The sequence below is a fragment of the Lynx canadensis genome, chromosome B2 (assembly GCF_007474595.2).
Source record: "Lynx canadensis isolate LIC74 chromosome B2, mLynCan4.pri.v2, whole genome shotgun sequence".
Taxonomy (NCBI): Eukaryota; Metazoa; Chordata; class Mammalia; order Carnivora; family Felidae; genus Lynx; species Lynx canadensis.
This window is the reverse complement of record NC_044307.1, coordinates 102094528-102113700: the sequence shown is the minus strand read 5'-3', so window position 1 is coordinate 102113700 and position 19173 is coordinate 102094528. Positions and strand designations below refer to the sequence as shown.

Below are 19173 nucleotides of genomic sequence, written 5' to 3'. Positions count from 1 at the left end.
TCTTGGATAAATTGGGTTTAAAATGAAATATTTCTGCCAATCTGGTGGCATTCTCTAAATATATAGCAAACTGTAACTCAAGCGATTCTTGTACTTCACTTATCCTGAATTATATTTTCCCTCTTCTCATTATAAAAAAAAGGGGGGGTGCGGAGATCCAACATGGCAGAGAAGTAGAGGGACCAAAGTTCCCTCATCCCTCAAACACAGAAGTGTTGAGGCCAAAGGACTTTGAATTCCAAGGGTCCAAGCTGCAGAGTGACACAGACGTCTCCAGGGGCACACAGGGACAAACTGGCAGGCCATACGTGGGTGATTGCAAACTGGGAGAGATAAAACAGGTGGTGTAGGCATGGATGGGAAGAATCCCCTTCCACAGAGAGATAAAGTGAAGAGAAAGAAAGGTTGGGGAAGTTTAAGACTGTATCTGGACAAAAGAAAAACCACGGACCAGGACAGAGAAAGATCCAATCTCGAACTGCTTTCTCTAGACTGGAGATGGCTGTCCTCTTCCCGCACCTGCGGAGGCGGAGGCGGGGAGCCAGCCCTGGGCTTGGTAACTAGTTCAGAGGCACAGTCAGCAGTGGGAGAAACAATCCCCTTCCTGGAGTGCTGTCAGAAGAAGGTATATAACCATTCAAAGGACAAAGATTGCCTGTGCCTGCCAGCCAGAGGCCATATATATATTGGTGGTGCCGAGTGGAACTTCCCTGGAATAGGGGTGCACGGAGCGAGACCTTTTAAGACATCAGGGTTTAAATCTCAGACGAGCACCAGGGAGGCACGGCAGTTGGCAGGGTGGGACAAACCATCTTGTTCGTGCCCACGGCACTGGGAGGTTTGCAACACCCAACAGAGTGGTTTGGGACACCCAGTGGGTAGAGGAGAGACTACAGTGTTGCTATTTTTCTTCCCATCACCAACAAGGTGAGGCATCAGGGAATGTACACGGAGTCCACAGTGGAGGCGGGACCTGCCTACAGCAAACCACGCCCCTCTGCGCCTGGTAACTGCATATCTACTAGAGTGGGATTGACGCTGACCAGACAGCCCCTCCAGACCAGCACTGCCACTGATTCCAAGGCACCCAGCAGTTTTGTATTTCCTGATTTAATTCTTGGACAATTCTTATTTTCTTCTTTCTTTCATATATATATATATATATATATATATATATATATATATATATATGTTGGGTTTTTTTCCTTCCTTTTCTTCTTATTTCTTCCCTCCTCTAGTCTGGTCATTCTGGTGGTTGGTTTGTCAAACAGACATATTTAATCTATTCTCTTTATACCTGTTCTATATCTCCTTCTTTATTTTCCTCTCTCCCTTTCTCTCTCTCTCTGGATTGGGCCATATAGTTTCTCTGCCTGCTCAATTTTCTTTCCTTTTTATCTCCCTACCCTATCATGTCTCTCTTTGTATGGTATAAAGCCTCTTCCATCAACACTGCCCCCACCCTGTTGTTTTGCTGTTGATGGTGTTTTGTTTTGTTTTGTTTTGTTTTGTTTTTATTCTCTCTGTTCTTTTCTGTTTTGTTTTTTTGTTCTATTTTCCAGGGCTACTTCAAGGAAAAAATCAAAGCATACCTGGAGGAGGGTCCAAACATCACTATGAGTAGGGAGATAAAGTAACCAGTGTCCACAACAACAGAGACCAAGTAACACACTCCAAAAAACACCTTCTGAAGGGACAGGCCCTGGACAGCGTATGACCCCTCTTTAATATGGTAGTGCTCACAGGTGCAAGACACATAACAAGCTTTTAAAACACATAAGGGACAGAAAACTAGCCAATGCGATGAAACAAGAATTCTCCTCAAAAGAAATTCCAAGAAGAAATGACAGCTAAAGATCAAAACAGATATAGATAATAAAACTGAGCAAGAATTTAGAATAATAGTCATAAGACTAATCACTGGGCTTGAAAAAAGCATAGAAGACTGGAGAGACTCTATTGCTGCAGAGATCAAGGAAATAAAAAATAGTCATGATGAAGTAAAAAATGTTGTAAATGAGGTGCAAAATAAACTAGCGGCAGTGACAGCAGGGATGGAGGAAGGAGAGGGGAGAATAAGTGAAATAGAAGATAAAATTATGGAAAAGGATGAAGCTGAGAAAAAGAGAGATAAAAAAATTTTAGACCACAAGGGGAGAATTAGAGAAATAAGTGATTTAATGAAACATAATAATATCCATATCATAGGAGTTCCAGAAGAAGAGACAGAGAAAGGAGTGGAGGGTGACTTGAACGATTCATAGCTGAGAACTTCCCCAATCTGGGAAAGGAAACAGACGTTGAAATCAGAAGCACAGAGACTCCCTTCAGACGTAACAAGAATGGATCTTTTGCATGACATATCATAGTGAAACTGGCAAAATACAAAGATAAAGAGAAAATTCTGAAAGCAGCTAGGGACAAATGGGCCTTAACCTACAAGGTAGACACATAAGGGTAGTAGCATAACTGTCCTCTGAAACTTGCAGGCTACAAGGGAGTGGTAGGAAATATTCAATGTGCTGAATAGGAAAAATATGCAGCCAAGAATCCTTTATCCAGGAAGGATGTCATTCAGAATAAAAGGAGAGATAAAGTCTTTCCCAGATAACCAAAACTAAAGGAGTTCATGATCACTAAACCAGTCGTGCAAGAGATCCCCCTCCAAGGGGGACTCTGTGAGTGGAATGCTGCAAAGACTACAAAGGAGCAGAGACATCATCACAAGCATGAAACCAACAGATAACACATTGACTCTAAACCCATATCTTTCAATAATAACACTGAACGTAAATGGACTAAAAGCTCTAATCAAAAGACATAGGGTATCAGAATGGATAAAAAAACAAGACCTATCTGTTTCTTGTCTACAAGAGACCCATTTTAGACCTAAGGACACCTTCAGATTGAAAGTGAGGGGATAGAGAACCATCTAAAATGCTATTGGAAGTCAAAAGAAAGTGGAGTAGCCATACTTATATCAGACAAACTACATTTTAAACTAATGGCTATACCAAGAGATGAAGAAGGACATTATATGATAATTATGGTGTCTATCCATCAAGAAGAGCTAACAATTATAAATGTTTATGCACTGAATTCTAGAGCACCCAAATATATAAAACAATTAATCACAAACATAAGCAGTCTTCTTGGTGAGAATATGATAACTGCAGGGGACTCTAATACTCCACTTATAGCAATGGACAGATCATCTAAGCAAAAAAATCAATAAAGAAAAAATGGCCCTGAATGATACATGGGACCAGATGGACATGACAGATATATTCAGAACTTTTCATCCTAAAGTAGCAGAATACATATTTTTCTTGCATGCACATGGAACATTCTCCAAGACAGATCACATACTGGGTCACAAAATAGACCCCAATAAATATAAAAAAATTGTGATCATACCATGCATATTTTCAGATAACAATGCTATGAAACTTAAAACCGACCACAGGAAGAAGTGTGGAAAACCTCCAAATGCATAGAGGTTAAAGAACATCCTACTAAAGAATGATGGGTCAACCAGGAAATTAAAGAAGAAGTTTAAAAATATATGGAAACAAATGAAAATGAAAACATGACAGGCCTAACTCTAAGAGGAAAATACAGCAGTCCTAAGAGGAAAATACATTGCAATCTAGGTCTATCTCAAGAAACAAGAAAAATCCCAAATATAAAATCTAACAGCACACCTAAAAGAACTAGAAGCAGAGCTGCAACGAAACCCCAAGACCAGCAGAAGAAGAGAAATAATAAATATCTGAGCAGAAATAAACAATATAGATTCAAAAAAAAGCCAGTAGAACAGAACAATGAAACTAAGAGTTGGTTTTTTGAAAAAAATAAACAAAATTGATAAACCCCTAGCCAGACTTCTTGAAAAGTAAAGAGACATGGCCCAAATAGATAAAATCAAGAATGAAAATGGACTTATCACAACCAATCCCTCAAAAATACAACCAATTATCAGAGAATACTATGAAACATTATATGCCAACAAACTAGACAACCTGGAAGAAATGGACAAATTCCAGACACCCACACACGACCAAAACTCAAATGGGAAAAAATAGAAAATCTGAACAGACCCATAACTGGTGAAGAAATTGAATCAGTTATCAAAAATCTTCCAACAAATAAGAGTCCTGGGCCAGATGGATTCCCAGGGGGAATTCTACCAGACATTTGAAGCAAAGTTAATACCTATCCTTCTCAAGCTGTTCCAAAAAATAGAAATGGAAAGAAAGTTTCCAGACTCATTCTATGAAGCTGGCATTAACTTGATTCCCAAACCAGACAGAGACCCCACTAAAAAGAATTACAGGCCAATATCCCTGATAAACATGGATGCAAAAATTCTCAACAAGATACTAGCAAATCGAATTCAATAGCATATAAAAGAATCATTCACCATGATCAAGGGGATTCATCCTAGGCTGCAGGTCTGGTTCAATATTTGCAAATCAATCAATATGATACATCACATTAATAATGAAAAAAAAGGATAAGAACCATATGATCCTGTCAATAGATGCAGAAAAAGCATTTGACAAAATACAGCATCGTTTCTTAATAAAAGCCCTCAAGAAAGTTGGGATAGAAGGAATATACCTAATCATCATAAAAGCCACATGTGAAAAGCTCTTGGCTAATATCATCCTCAATGGGGAAAAACTGAGAGCTTTCCCCCTGAGATCAGGAACATGACAGGGATGTCCACTTTCACCACAGTTGTTTAACATAGTGTTGGAGGTCCTAGCAACAATAATCAGACAAGAAAATGAAATAAAAGATATCCAAATTGGCAAAGAAGAAGTCAAACTTCTACTTTTCACAGACGACATGATACTCTACATGGAAAACCCAAAAGACTTCACTAAAAGCCTGCTAGAACTGATGAATGAATTCAGCAAAATCATAGGGTACACAAGCAACATACAGAAATCAGTTGCATTTCTATACACCAATAATGGAGCAAGAGAAAGAGAAATCAAGAAATTGATCCCATTTACAATTGCACCAAGAACCATAAAATACTTAGGAATAAATCTAACCAAAGATGTAAAAGATCTGTATGCTGAAAATTATTAAAAACTTATGAAGGCAACTGAAGAAGACACAAAGAAATGGAAAAACTTTCCATCTCATGGATTGGAAGAACAAATACTGTTAAAATGTCAATACTCCTCAAAGCAATCTACATATTCAATGCAATCCTAATCAAAATCACACCAACATTCTTCTCAGAGCTAAACAAATATCCTAAAATTTGTGTGGAACCACAAAAGACCCTGAATAGCCAAAGTAATATTGAGAAAGAAAACCAGAGCAGGAGGCATCACAATCCCAGACTTTAGCCTCTACTACAAAGCTGTAATCATCAAGAATAGACACATAGACCAATGGAGTAGAATAGAGAACCCAGAATTAGACCCACAAATGTATGGCCAATTAATCTTTGACAAAGCAGGGAAGAGCATCAAATGGAAAAAAGACAGTCTCTTTAGCAAATGGTGCTGGGAAAACTGGACAACAACACGCAGAAGAATGAAACTAGACCACTGTCTCACACCATATACAAAAATAAACTCAAAATGGATGAAGAACCTAAATGTGAGACAGGAAACTATCAAAACCCTAGAGGAGAAAGCAAGGAATAAGCTTTTTGACTTCAACCGCAGCAATTTCTTGCTGGACCCATCCCCAAAAACAAGGGAATTGAAAGCAAAAATGAACTATTAGGACCTCGCCAAGATAAAAAGCTTCTGCACTGCAAAGGAAACAATCAACAACACTAAAAGGCAACCTACAGAATGGGAAAAGATGGTTTGCAAATGAATATTGAATAAAGGATTAGTATCCAAAATCTATAAAAAACTTACAAAGCTCAACACTCCCAAACAAATAATCCATTGAGGAAATGGGCAGAAGACATGAATAGAAAACTTTTCCAAAGACACATCCAGGTGGCCAACAGACACATGAAAATATACTCATCATTCATCATCAGGGAAATACAAATCAAAAGTACACTGGGATACCACCTCACACTGGTCAGGGTGGCTAAAAGTAACAACTCAGGAAACAATAGATGCTGGGGAGGATGTGGAGCAATGGGAACCCTCTTGCACTGTTGTTGTGAATGCAAACTGCTGTAGCCTCTCTGGAAAACAGTGTGGAGGTTCCTCAAAAAATTAAAAATAGAACTACCCTATGACCCAGCAATAGCACTACTAGGAATTTATCCAAAGGATACAGGAGTGCTGATTCATAGTGGCACATGTACCCCAATGTTCATAGCAGCACTTTCAACAATAGCCAAATTATGGAAAGAGCCTAAATATCAATCAATTGATAATGGATAAAAAAGATTTGGTTTGTATATATAATGGAATACTATTCGGCAATGAGAAAGAATGAAATCATGCTATTTGCAGCAACGTGGATGGAACTGGAGGGTATTACGCTAAGTGAAATAAGTTAGAGAAAGACAGATATCATATGTTCTCACTCATATGTGGATCCTGAGAAACTTAACAGAAGACCGTGGGGGAAGGAAAGGGGGAAAAAATAGTTATAAACAATGAGGGAGGGAAGCAAACCCTGCAAGAGGGAAGAGACTCTTAAATACAGAGAACAAACTGAGGGTCGATGGGGGGGTTGGGGGGGAGAGGGGGAAATGGGTGATGGGCATTGAGGAGGGCACTTGTTGGGATGAGGACTGGGTGTTGTATGTAAGCGATGAACCACGGGAATCTATCCCCCAAAACCAAGAACACACTTTATATATACTGTTATGTTAGCCAATTTGACAATAAATTATATTAAGAAAAGAAAAGAAAAGGTCAATATCCAATCTCTCCTCAGTATGAAAATGATGGTATACTTTGCTAGAAATGTCTGAGAAATCTATCTTTGCCTTAATCTTCCCTAAATTCTCATCATTTACCCTACTTCTGTGTTGTATGTGATCTCCGTTCCTGTGCTAGTTGATCTCTGCTTTCTTGTATCAGCATTTGTATGTCTCCTGCTGAAAATTCTCCATATACAGTGTTCAGATTTTGAGCATAAAGTGTTCATCAGCTATCCTTCTACAACCCTCATAAGCCCACTCTTTATTTGCATTGCAGAACTCCTCAACCCTAGAACATAAGGGAAGCTTGTTGCTGTTACTGAGTTCTGAAAAATGCCCAGAGCAGTGTCCACTTTCCAGAAGCTGCTGTTCTCCTTCATATAATGTGTTAGTAAATGGGTTTGGGATCGCACAGTCCTGGCTTCAAACACCAGTTCTTCCACAAACAATTTGCATCACTTTGGGAAATAAAATTAACCACTCTGATCTTCAGGTCCTCACCTAAAAAATGGAATAGTTAAGACCTTACGGATTTATGGTGACAATGAAATAAGGCAATGAATAATATTAAATATTGAGCACAGTGGTTGACTAAATAGAATCTCAAGTACTGTCAGATATTATTGTTATTTTTGATGATTATTGTTGTTACTTGCGTCTTTGTCACAACAGCTCCGGAAGAGTGTGTAGATAGGCCATTTTAACTTTGGCAAGATGAGAATGGTTTCTAGCCAAGAGACTCACTAAAGAAGCCCACAACATGCTTGACTCTGTGAGACACTGTGAATATAACATGGTAAGCAATTCCCTGGCCTATAGGACTGAACAAAATTTTACTCTTTGACCGCTATTTTTTACATGTAAGGAAGAAAATGAGAGAAATAACATGAATCGGAACTGTGTATGTGCCTGCCACACTAAGAGAAACTTCACACTTTAACTTAACCTATCTGAGCCTCAGTTTCCTTACCTCTGAAATGAGGATGAGAGGAGCACAAACCTCTCAGTAGGTTAAGCATCTAACTTCGGCTGGGGTCATTATCTTGTGGTTCCTGGGTTCAGGCCCCATATCAGGCTCTGTGCTGACAGCTCAGAGCCTGGAGCCTGCTTTGGATTCTGTGTCTCCCTCTCTCTCTCTCTGCCCCTCCACCTCTTGTGCTCTTTCTCTCCCTCTCTCTCTCAAAAATAAACATTAAAAATTTTTTTAGGGGCGCCTGGGTGGCGCAGTCGGTTGGGCGTCCGACTTCAGCCAGGTCACGATCTCGCGGTCCGGGAGTTCGAGCCCCGCGTCGGGCTCTGGGCTGATGGCTCAGAGCCTGGAGCCTGTTTCCGATTCTGTGTCTCCCTCTCTCTCTGCCCCTCCCCCGTTCATGCTCTGTCTCTCTCTGTCCCAAAAATAAATAAACGTTGGAAAAAAAAAAAAATTAAAAAAAAAAAAAATTTTTAAAAAACAGCACAAATCTCATTGTGTTGCTGTAACAATTAAATGATATAATGGATTTAAAATATAGTACTTGAGTAAACAATTACTGTTGATAATGAGATATAATTAAGGTAGAAATATATATATAATATTATATATCTTAAGGCATAATATATAAGGCATATATATGTACATACACATATATACATATGTACATATATACATATATGTACATATATACAGATGTATATACATATGTACATGTATATATGTACATACACATATATATGTATATATATATATATATATATATATATATATCTTAAGAAAATTACAAATAAGTTAAAGTTCATTTGTCAAGTTTTAGTGAGCCTGAGGAACTAATTAGAAAAGTGAGTAATTTACATAAGGTCACACTGCCTCTAAGACATAGAGCTTTGACTCAAATCTAAGTCTCCCTGTGCCTTTTTAAATACACTGCTTCCTCCCATGGATTCATATTTTAATTATTTGTTATTAGTCAGTGGCAACCAGCAGTTGAAAACTTTTAGTCTCAGGACTCTTTAAAACTCTTAAAAATTACTGAGCATGTAGTACTTAGATCTTGGTTTCTAATACTTTTCTCCAGTAAAAGGAAACAGGTATTCTTAGAGAAATGGCTGATTCCAGGATGGGGCAAGAAATATACAAGCTGGGCCCAGAGTATCTTGGAATGCCAGAAAGTAAGGGAGTGATAACAAACAAATAAACAAACCCATATTTGTAATAGTATTTCCTAGGTACATAAGAGCCAATGGAAATGATCAATGGTCATTGATCAATGGTCAATGATCAAAATTGGAACCATTTTAGCAACAAAAATAAATAAAGTAGGAAGGAATTATAACTCAGTATGAAAAATACGTATTCATGAGTAGTGCTGATATAAACAAACAAACAAATGGAAAAGAGACAAATCTGCCATGTAGTAGAATTCCAAATAGTTTATGCCTTCAAGGATGGGGAGCCCTCAACTGTGAGCTGCATGTAGACTTTCTTCCAAAGAAAGTCTGGAAAGGTGAGCGAGGAGAGGATAACTTTACATAGAAGAAACCTGACGACTATCACCCCAGCCAGGTGACCAAGGTCAACATCAAAGGTGATAAATTATATTGATAGTATGTACCTTGGTATGATGAACATGACACTTCACCTCTGTGTTCTTCATCCCCAAAATATGTTAACTGCAGTCTAACCATGAGAAAAACACAAAGCAAATTCCAGCAGAAGAGTATTCTACAAAATATGTCACCAGTACTCTTCAAAATTGTCATGGTCACTGAAACCCAGGAAAGTCTGGAAAACTGTCACAACCAAGAGACACTTAATGAGACATGAAAACTAAATGTAATGTAGTATCCTTAATGGGATCCTAGAACCAAAAAACAGCAGTACATTAGGTAAAAAAATAAGAAAATGTGAATAAAGCATGGACTGCACAAAATAATAATATATCAATATTGGTTCATTAATCGTGACAAATGGACCATACTAATATCAGATGTTAATAATAAGGGAAACTGGTGCAAAATACATGGGAACTTGTTCTATTACATTCTCAATTTCCCCGTACATTATAAACTGTTCTAAAAGATCATCAACGAAAAAAGACCTGAAGCAAATATGAAAGATATTTTATTAGAACTGAGTTGTTGGCATAAGTCTCTTCATTACATTATTTCTGTACTTGTAAGTGTATTTGAAAAATTTTCTAGTATATATATTTTTAGAATATATTTTTATCAGAAATTCCCAAATGGAAGCTAATTCACTAAAAGTCACTTGACTGAAAGAAAACAGAAATCTTAGATTCACAAACCCTAGCAATAAGAACTACCAGAAACTTCTGGATGTTATTTAAAATAAAAAAAAAAAAAAGATTTTATAATAAGAAAAAATATTGAGGACTCCAAAGAGCTTTTGTGTATGTGTGTTATTTCTACCAGTACGGTAGCTTACTTACAGGTACAGTACCTTACTGTAAATTAAAACCAAGAATGTTTTAAAACATGAGAACACATGAGCAGCACAAATTTCATTGGCTATCAAAAGTACATTGTTGTCACACATCATGTAGTCTCTGGAAAACACCACTAAGCATTCACAAAAGAATAAAGTGAAAAAAGAAACCAATAAACTTCGTAATTTGGGGATAAAGCCCAGCTGGCCATGAAGTATGTTTTTATTTTATATTGTTGGATTTGATTTGCTAATTTTTTTTGGCATTATCAGAAATACTGCAATAACCATCTTTTTATTTCTGATGAATGGTTTCCCCAAAGTGGGCTGAATGGTGTGAGCCTTTTGATTATCAATGGATTCTGTCAGATTGCAATCCCAAAAGTTTATAGCAATTCATTCTTTCCTCAGTCTGTGAAAGTGTTTTTCCATAATCTTAACAACATTAAAGGTTATCAATATTTTTATCAATTTTTATTAAAGAAAATTAAATCAGGAATCTCTAGTTTTGACATAGTGATGTTAATAACGTTTTTATGGAACAATGTGTAAACATTCCATGCTTAGAGCACGTACACAACTATGAAATAAAAATCAAGATTACAAATTAAATATAAACTAAAAAGCCAACACAATTAAAGCATGAATTCAAAGTGACAGATGCCATTGATGTGCTAAAACAGATAGCAGAAGTTGGAGTTAATATTAGAGAAACGTAGCCTCAGGTCTGTTTCTACATTTAATCTGTTTCCTTGTTTTCACTTCAATTATACTAATGTAGAGAATGAATGCCTGTTCACATTAGCATGCTTTACAAAATGACATTCATAACTTGAAGGCTTTGTTGCTGGTTTATGATAATCAAACTCCACACTTAACTAAAATTCTGCAGTAACCCATCTGCAAAGGCAATTTTTATTGTAGCATCATTTAATTCCTTAACTCTCATGTGAAGATAAGGTTGTTATAAGGCTCCACTGACATCTGCATGAAGTATTACTAACTGGTGCTTTCTTGGTTTTGTGCCTTTATCTTCTTACTTATTAGGTTGCTTGTTCTCTGATCCTTTTTTTCACTCCCACAATAGAATATAAACTCCATGTTTGCTGCTTTATCTTCCCACCTAACCCTAGCCCTGGCCAAATAAATACTTAAATGAATGAACAAATATGCAATTTAACTATTGCTGAAATTAGGTGCAGAAATGGCCTCCTTGCGTACTGGCTAACACGGTCAGAGGCAATGCATTAAGTAGTGGTATGTACATAAACATAGTTCATATAATGCATTTTTTTTTCAAAATTTAGGTTTAGCCCCAACTACTTCAGCACCTAGAGCAAATCTAACCTGCCAAATTCAATCTTAGATAGATATAAATAGAACAACTGAAATTGCCTAGCCTTGCTCCATTATAAAGGCGATTATTTAAATGACTGAGAATTAACATATATTAAGGTGTTATTAGAGATGAACATTGAGATGAAAGCTAAAAAAACAAATAAATAAAAAAGAATTCTCAAAGACAATAAATTTAAGAATTTGCTGAAGGTCATTCCATCTGTTTAGGAAACACGAGTACACAACGTATATGCATATTGTCGTTTGGTCTCTGTCGGAGAATTCTTTTTTCCTCCAGAAAATGTATAGATTCCATATTCAGCAGCAGTTGCATTCAAACTGTGGAGAGGGCTCGCGAGGTCAAATTAATTTGAGCAATTATGGATGGTACAACTCAGGTAGAGACAAGGGCCAATGGTGACAACCCCAGAGTTCAGAGCTGCACTTAGAAGGTCAAGGTCAACTCAGTCTCCCAAACCTGCTGCTGGGAGTCAAAATCCTAAGGAAGATTTTTTGATATAAGGATTAAAGGTAGGCGGCTTCTGGAGAATATCTTTTTCTTCTTTTCACGTCCGTGGAAATTAAATTTCTTGACCTGTGAAAGGTGTTTGGACTTGATAAATCCACAAAGCCCATTCTAACTCTATGGAGTTTATACAAAATTCTATCTATTTATAGACAAAATTAATGAGAACTGTCACTTGTAAGTTATTTTGCTACCTATTTCATATTGGATGAACAAAGTCTCAAAATTATGCGTAAGAACCTCAGAACTATTTATTAGATATTCATTTTATTTGAGTGTTTATACAGTATATTTCTTTTAATCTTTATAAGTTCCATATAAGTTCCACAAGTTCCATATAAGCAAAATCTTAATTAGTTTCGTCAAGAATTCTAACTAGATTTTTAAAGTAATCATCACTAACAAATGTAAATTTCATCTCATGGAAGACAATTTATTTTCTACCACTTTTATACTTGTACAATGTAAATAGGCCTAAATTGCAATTCATTTTAATAAAATTATTTTTTTTCAACGTTTATTTATTTATTTATTTTTTTGGGGAAAGAGAGAGACAGAGCATGAACGGGGGAGGGGCAGAGAGAGAGGGAGACACAGAATCGGAAACAGGCTCCAGGCTCTGAGCCATCAGCCCAGAGCCCGAGGCGGGGCTCGAACTCACGGACTGCGAGATTGTGACCTGGCTGAAGTCGGACGCTTAACCGACTGCGCCACCCAGGCGCCCCTAATAAAATTATTTTTAATTTTCTTATATGTTTGAAAGAGTCATCCTTGCTAATACTTTTAAAAAAATATCTTCTAATACCTGTAAGCTGGCTCATATTTATAAAATTTTCTAATATCTCAATTTTTATGGCACTTTGATTAAATATACATTCTATACTTATCATTGCCATCAAACTAAATAAAACCATTAGCTACCAATGACTCTTTATTAATTAGAGAATATGCATTCCAAGCTATCATTTGATCACCAATGTAGAAACACTCAACTCTGGTTCTGCCTTCTGTCTTCCAAATGGCTATAGGAACACATTTTCCATGTTAAAAATTAGTGGCTCAGTCATTAAGTGTCCAACTCTTGGTTTCATCTCAGGTCGTGATGTCACATTGGTGGGTTTGAGCCCCGAGTTGCAGTGGATTCTATGTTAACAACGTGGAGCCTGCTTGGGATTCTCTCTCTCTTCCTCTCTATCTGCCTCTCCTCTGCTCATGCTCTCTCACTCTCTCTCTCTCAAATAATAAATAAATAAACAAAATAATTAGAATACCCGGTCTGAAATGAACATTTGTATTAAGTTTATAAAGGAAAGTCTTGGAGTAATTTTGACAGTATCTGTGACATTTTAATGTTTCAAGATGAATAAGATAAAATAAGTTGCATTAAGTTAAAGACCGTGACTGGCATGTTTCTCACTATATCCCCAGTGTGTATATATTATAGGATATCAATATATTTGAAAATAATGAATGAATGAATGAATGAATGAATGACAATGAGAACAATAAGGAGGAGAGAGTACCAATGCTCGGGAACTATATGCCTTCCAGGAATCACGGATGGAAGGTAGAGACTCAATTTTAATGGATCAAAAAGGCAAAATAGTACCCTGTGACCAGCCAACTGCGAACAGGGTCTGGGCAGTGGTAAAGAACTCACAGATGCTCAGCCGGACCCCATCAGGAATTTCTCAGATAGAGTTCTCAGTTTCTCAGATAGAGCTGTTGTGACCCATCTGCAGATCCAGCCACTGAGCATGGAAGACAGAGATAGAACTGATAGTCCGAGCTGATTCACGAAGAGCCAATAGCATGAGGAGAAGAGGGATAAATGGAAAGACAATGTAGCTTTTGTCAAGAGAGATTTCATTCCTTGCATTTAGTTAGAATACCTGTATAAAGGAATTTTAGAAGGCATGAAAAAGGGCTCATATTACTCCTTTGAACATTTCTCACTGACTAATAAGTTCTACCTTTCTCCCTGCCTGGAAGGACGATTCATTTAGAAAATGTCAACATGCTCCCTTGCTCTCCAGCCTCCACTTGTCTTTGGCCAATGGGGAGCCCAGGAAGACTGAGAGTGGACAGCGAGGTCAGGGTGTTTTTCCCCTCGGCTCCTTCCCTGCAAGTTCTCATACAGCTGTTAGTATCCCTTCACCAATCACCCTGCTCCTCTCAAGACAGTCTCCTCTACCTGATGTCTCCTTTCCAGGTTCTAGTCATCCCTTTTTGTCCTTAATGCTGGACTGTGCTTCTTATTCACTTGACTCTTTAAATGGGAACTTTGCGAAAACTTTCCTCAAATTGTCCTATTCCAGGTCAGCCTGTGTATCCTTATTGGTCCTGGATTGACAGAGCAACATATTGCTTTTTTCTGACTTTAGCTAACTTCAGTCTATCTGCAAATTTCCACCACTTCTACATCTCCTCCATCTGTAATTTCTAAGAGAAGACGAAATAGTCCTTGTAGCCTGCATCCCATTGGAAGTCTCAAAATCGGAGTTATCACTTAGATCACAGATTTCTTAGGTTACACTGGGATCGGAAAGCTTAGGTTTGAATACTTTCTGGGTTGGGAAACCAAAGCACCTGCGGAGAAAGCTCATTTTCTCTTCAAAAGTACATCTTTTATTTGTTTTTTTTTTTAATTGAGCCAGAATCTATCTTCTCATAGCTTCTCTATATTGGTTTCATGCCTAGTTCTTTGGAAGTGTAGAGAATATGCATATTACATTCCCATATGCTCTTAATGACAGGAAGAAGATCAGTATTTGTTGAGGGCCTATTAATTGCCATATGTTTGCTCTCTGTTCACCACCGAGCATGGGGCTGTTACTGAAGAGGCACTGGTTAGGTCATATCTCCTGTGTGTACGTCACACGTCAGTTGCAGATCACAGTTGTTCTGCCTTCAAATCATACACATCTCCCCTGAAGCCATACTAGTTCTCTTCAAATATTTCAAAACCTCATACTTTTCTTGAGTTAAAAGTGTACAGTTACTTAACCATTCCCGTATAACACCATAGTTAGTTGCTTTTCCACTTGGCCACTATATACTCTATGTAGTCAAAATATATATATATATTCCTCTTTACTTTTTGTGTCTAGAAGGGAATGCAATTCATCGGGGACAACCACGCTTTTGTCCTGCATGCTACCCTCTGAACGTGCTGCCCATAAGTACCTGTTCTTTGAAACCCACATCACACATATAATTCATGTTAATCAAAATCTTTAATTATGTCTGATATTTAATACAACCTATAATGTTTCACTTGGAATTTGAACCTGAACTCTAAACAACAGGCTGTTTTTCCTTTCAGCGTTCCCTCTAACAGTCCGACCTGTCCTCGTGGCTTCCGGAGCTATTTGCACATTCTGAATCAAAGTTCTGTTAATGTCACGAAGTCAAACAAATACGTGTCACCAAATTCAAATAAACACCAGTATGACCCCAAGAGCCTTGAAGGAAAAGCTTTTAAATATATTAGGAATTACATTATATTAGCATTATATTAGGAATACTTCTCTAAAATCATTATCAAAAACATCTCCCTTTCCCCCAAATCTCGCCCTTATGGCAAGTACAGAAGTCTTGTCTTTTATCCCTTAAGAATTTACTCATGGCCCTCAGACCATTACGATTCACTTCCGGAAGCTCCCATCCTCTCTCCACAAAGTCCTTTACCCCCAACACTCCTCAGAAGCCCATAACCTGTTATGTGACTTTCTCTCCTTCCCACTTTGTTTTTCTCCCAGTGGTAGGTCTCTGGAAATCCGAGGAACAAATGCTCTTTCTTTCTATCCAGTATCATCCTAAATACAGCAGTGTTCTTGTCTAACTTCTTATGTATTGAGATGAGCTCATCTTTCATATCTTTTTAAAAAATGTTATTTATTTTTGAAAGAGAGAGCACAAGCGTGGAGGGGCAGATAGAGAGGGGAACAGAGGATCTGAAGCAGGCTCCGAGCTAAGGCGGAGAGCCCCATGCGGGGCTCAAACTCAACAGACCTCGAGGTCATGACCTGGGCCTAAGTTAGACGCTTAACCGAGGCACCCCAGTCTTTCAAATCTTTATCCAATTCAAAGCTAGAAATCTTTGTCTAGTTATTTACACCCATGTCGCTCCGAAAAAAGCTTAAGAGGAGTTTAACCTTACAATAATATCTATCCATTAGTAATAAGCATATAAAGTCAAGGCCATGCAAAGGAAAGGAAGCAATTAGAGCTTATGTAATTATAGTCTGTGAATGCTACACTTGGTGCTAAGCATCCTGGCAGCGAAAGCAAACAAGAGAAAGATTCTAAATACTATAATTTCCAATATATGACAAAAGAAAACATTCCAATTCTTTGGGAGAAATAAACATTTCCTCACAAAGTGAGGCTTAACAAATGTATTCTTTGTGACAGCCAAATAGATTTTAAGCTCCTTAAAAATGGGGACTATTTTTAGTGCCCTCCTCTGTCCCCATGCTTGCTGAAGAAGAGCACGATGGTAATACCCATTGTTTGACAAGAAAGCTAGGCAAGTGGCTCTTTCCCATGTGTGATATAAACATGGGAGTAAGTGGTTGCGGTTTATGGAGACATCCATTGTGAATGAAGTAAAAAAGGTGACCAGGACCATGAGATATTCCAGAGACTAAATTCATCAGTCAGTGCCAGAGATACAAAAAGAAGGAGCAGAGTAAAAAGGAAAGATACAAAGCTAGAGTGAGAAGAGAAGGGAAATGGGTCCTGTCAAATTTGGGGAATAGCAGAAGTTATACTGGGGCAGAAGCAAGTTCAACTGTAATGTTGGAAGGTCTTAAATGGTTACGCATGGCCAGCATCCATTCATGTTGTTGGTAGCTCCTGTTTAAAGAGTTAATTTGACCCAGTTACCATGGTGTTCGACTTTGTCCGACTTCCCACACCTAGTTGAAATTCTTTTCTTTCTGAAAGCTATGATGTTGGACAAAACAACACATCCTTGTAGGGTACTCATTGGATTTTAATGAGCATCTGGGCAGATCCTGGGAGAGAGCTGTGTTCTCACAGTGCGAGGGCAGGCTTGATGCTTTCAGCTGTTGGCACTTCTCACAGTAGATAGTGTTCTCAGGAGAAAGAGTGTTAGTAAACCTTCATTTGTGTGTGTGTGTGGCTGAAGAGAATTGGCTGCAAAAAGAGAAGTTCAATTCTCTTGTTTCTGAAAGCAGTAAAGAGGTTTCCAAATGACTTCCTCTAATGCATTTGGTAAGTTGCCCTCAAAGACTATTGCTTAAACATCTCAAAATACAGGCTTAAAAAAATCCCCCCAGTGTCTATCATTACCAGTAATTTGTTTAATATTTAAGAAGATGAGTTTGTTAATAAATTTCACCACTTTCCATATCTGGGAATAATACGATATGCTGAGAAATCCTGGAAGAAGAAGATGAAGAATGGGAAATTTCAGTGAGAGTTGATATAATTTATCCAATATAAGAGCTATCCAGAAAAATTCCTTTGACTACTCCACCATGCAACAATGGACATGCCAATGGTGTCCATGCTGCCTACTCAGGAAGAGAAGAATCACATACAGCCAGAGGTAACCACAGATATGGAGTAGCTCATTATGTAACTTCATATACCCTACTCCATTTACCTAGAATATCTTCCTTACCCTAGGTCCTGTTGTTGTTGTTGTTGTTGTTGTTGTTTCACAAACTCTTACTCATCCCTCAGACTCTAGCTCAGTTTCCACTTCCTCCATAAAGCTTTACCTAGGCGTCTTAGGCAAAACTTGCCTGTCCCATTCTTGTGCTAAGTCCTATGCGTTCCCAAAATAATGATATCATACCTCAACAGAAGGCCTTGTATTTTCTACTCTTTCACTTAAAGATCTTCCCTCTCTCAGATTGTGAAATCTTTTAGAACATTTCAGTTTTCATTTATAGTACAGTACATAATATTGCTGAAAGGACGAGTGAATGTATAACTTAATTTCTAAAAAGGCAGGACAGAAAAGGGCAAGACAGATGCAACTGAAGAGAGGGGACAAATGAGGAAGGAGGAGCAAACAGCATAGACTGAAAGTATGTCAGACTGAAGAACCAGACCAAGTTAAGAAAACATAGAAAGAAGAAGTTTGTATGATGATATATGTTAAAGGGCAGTCAGTCTATATCATAAACATAAAGAACAGAGAGAACATGGAAATTTCCTGAAAATCCAGAAATTGAGAGGCACTGGGCTACCACAAGACAGAGCAGAACTGTCAAAAGAACTTAGCTCCTTACTGGAAACCAATCTGGTGACCTACAAGCTGGAGCACTGGACCCAGAGACCCTGGCAGCAGTTAGAGCAGTTCAACTTGACATTTAAGGGAAAATGAGACCATGAGAAGAAAGCAGTTACTTCTAAGGACAAGAAGAGATGTATACCAAATCTTTATCCCATGCCTACTCTGCTTTAAATGAAGGATGAAGGTGCCAATGAGACTGTTGCTTAGTTCCTGAGTACCAGCCTGCCACAGGGAAGTTCACCCAACTCTGAAAGTGTGCTCTGTATGTGTGGGTTATAGGCCAAGCCCTGCTTTACATGGGGTCTCCTCCAAATTTGGGGCAGGGGGAACAGTTTTTCTATTTCTATCTTGATTTTCCATCAGACTGTATTTTCCTCAGGAAAAGCGACTCAGTGTGTTTCTGGAATTAATCCTGGCATGACATTAGTAGCCATTTCAAAAATTGGTTGGTTCAACATCATGCCGGTTTGGTTATTGTTCTAATTTGACCCTATAAGTTAACATTTGATGTTTCGGTCTCAGCCCTTTGAGAACTCCTTTTCTCATTGCTTAATCTCTGTCTCTAATGAGTCCGTAAAATTTTGTGCCTACATCATTATTCTCATTTTTTTCCAAGCTCTCCATGCTACTGTGAGTTCTACAGTCCCATTTTCTTCTGTAGAGGCCAGCTTCCCAACACCTCCTTCCTTCTCTTGAATGCTAGCCCTCCAAGCTGCCATAAGCCAGTCGTGCAAATTCTCTTTCCTTTC

General features: G+C 38.0%; 1 pseudogene; it reads left to right on the top strand.

Annotated features, from left to right (window-relative positions):
- The first annotated feature begins 352 nt into the window (after positions 1–352).
- Positions 353–19173, top strand: part of LOC116738099 — a 105290-nt pseudogene continuing 86469 nt past the window's right edge.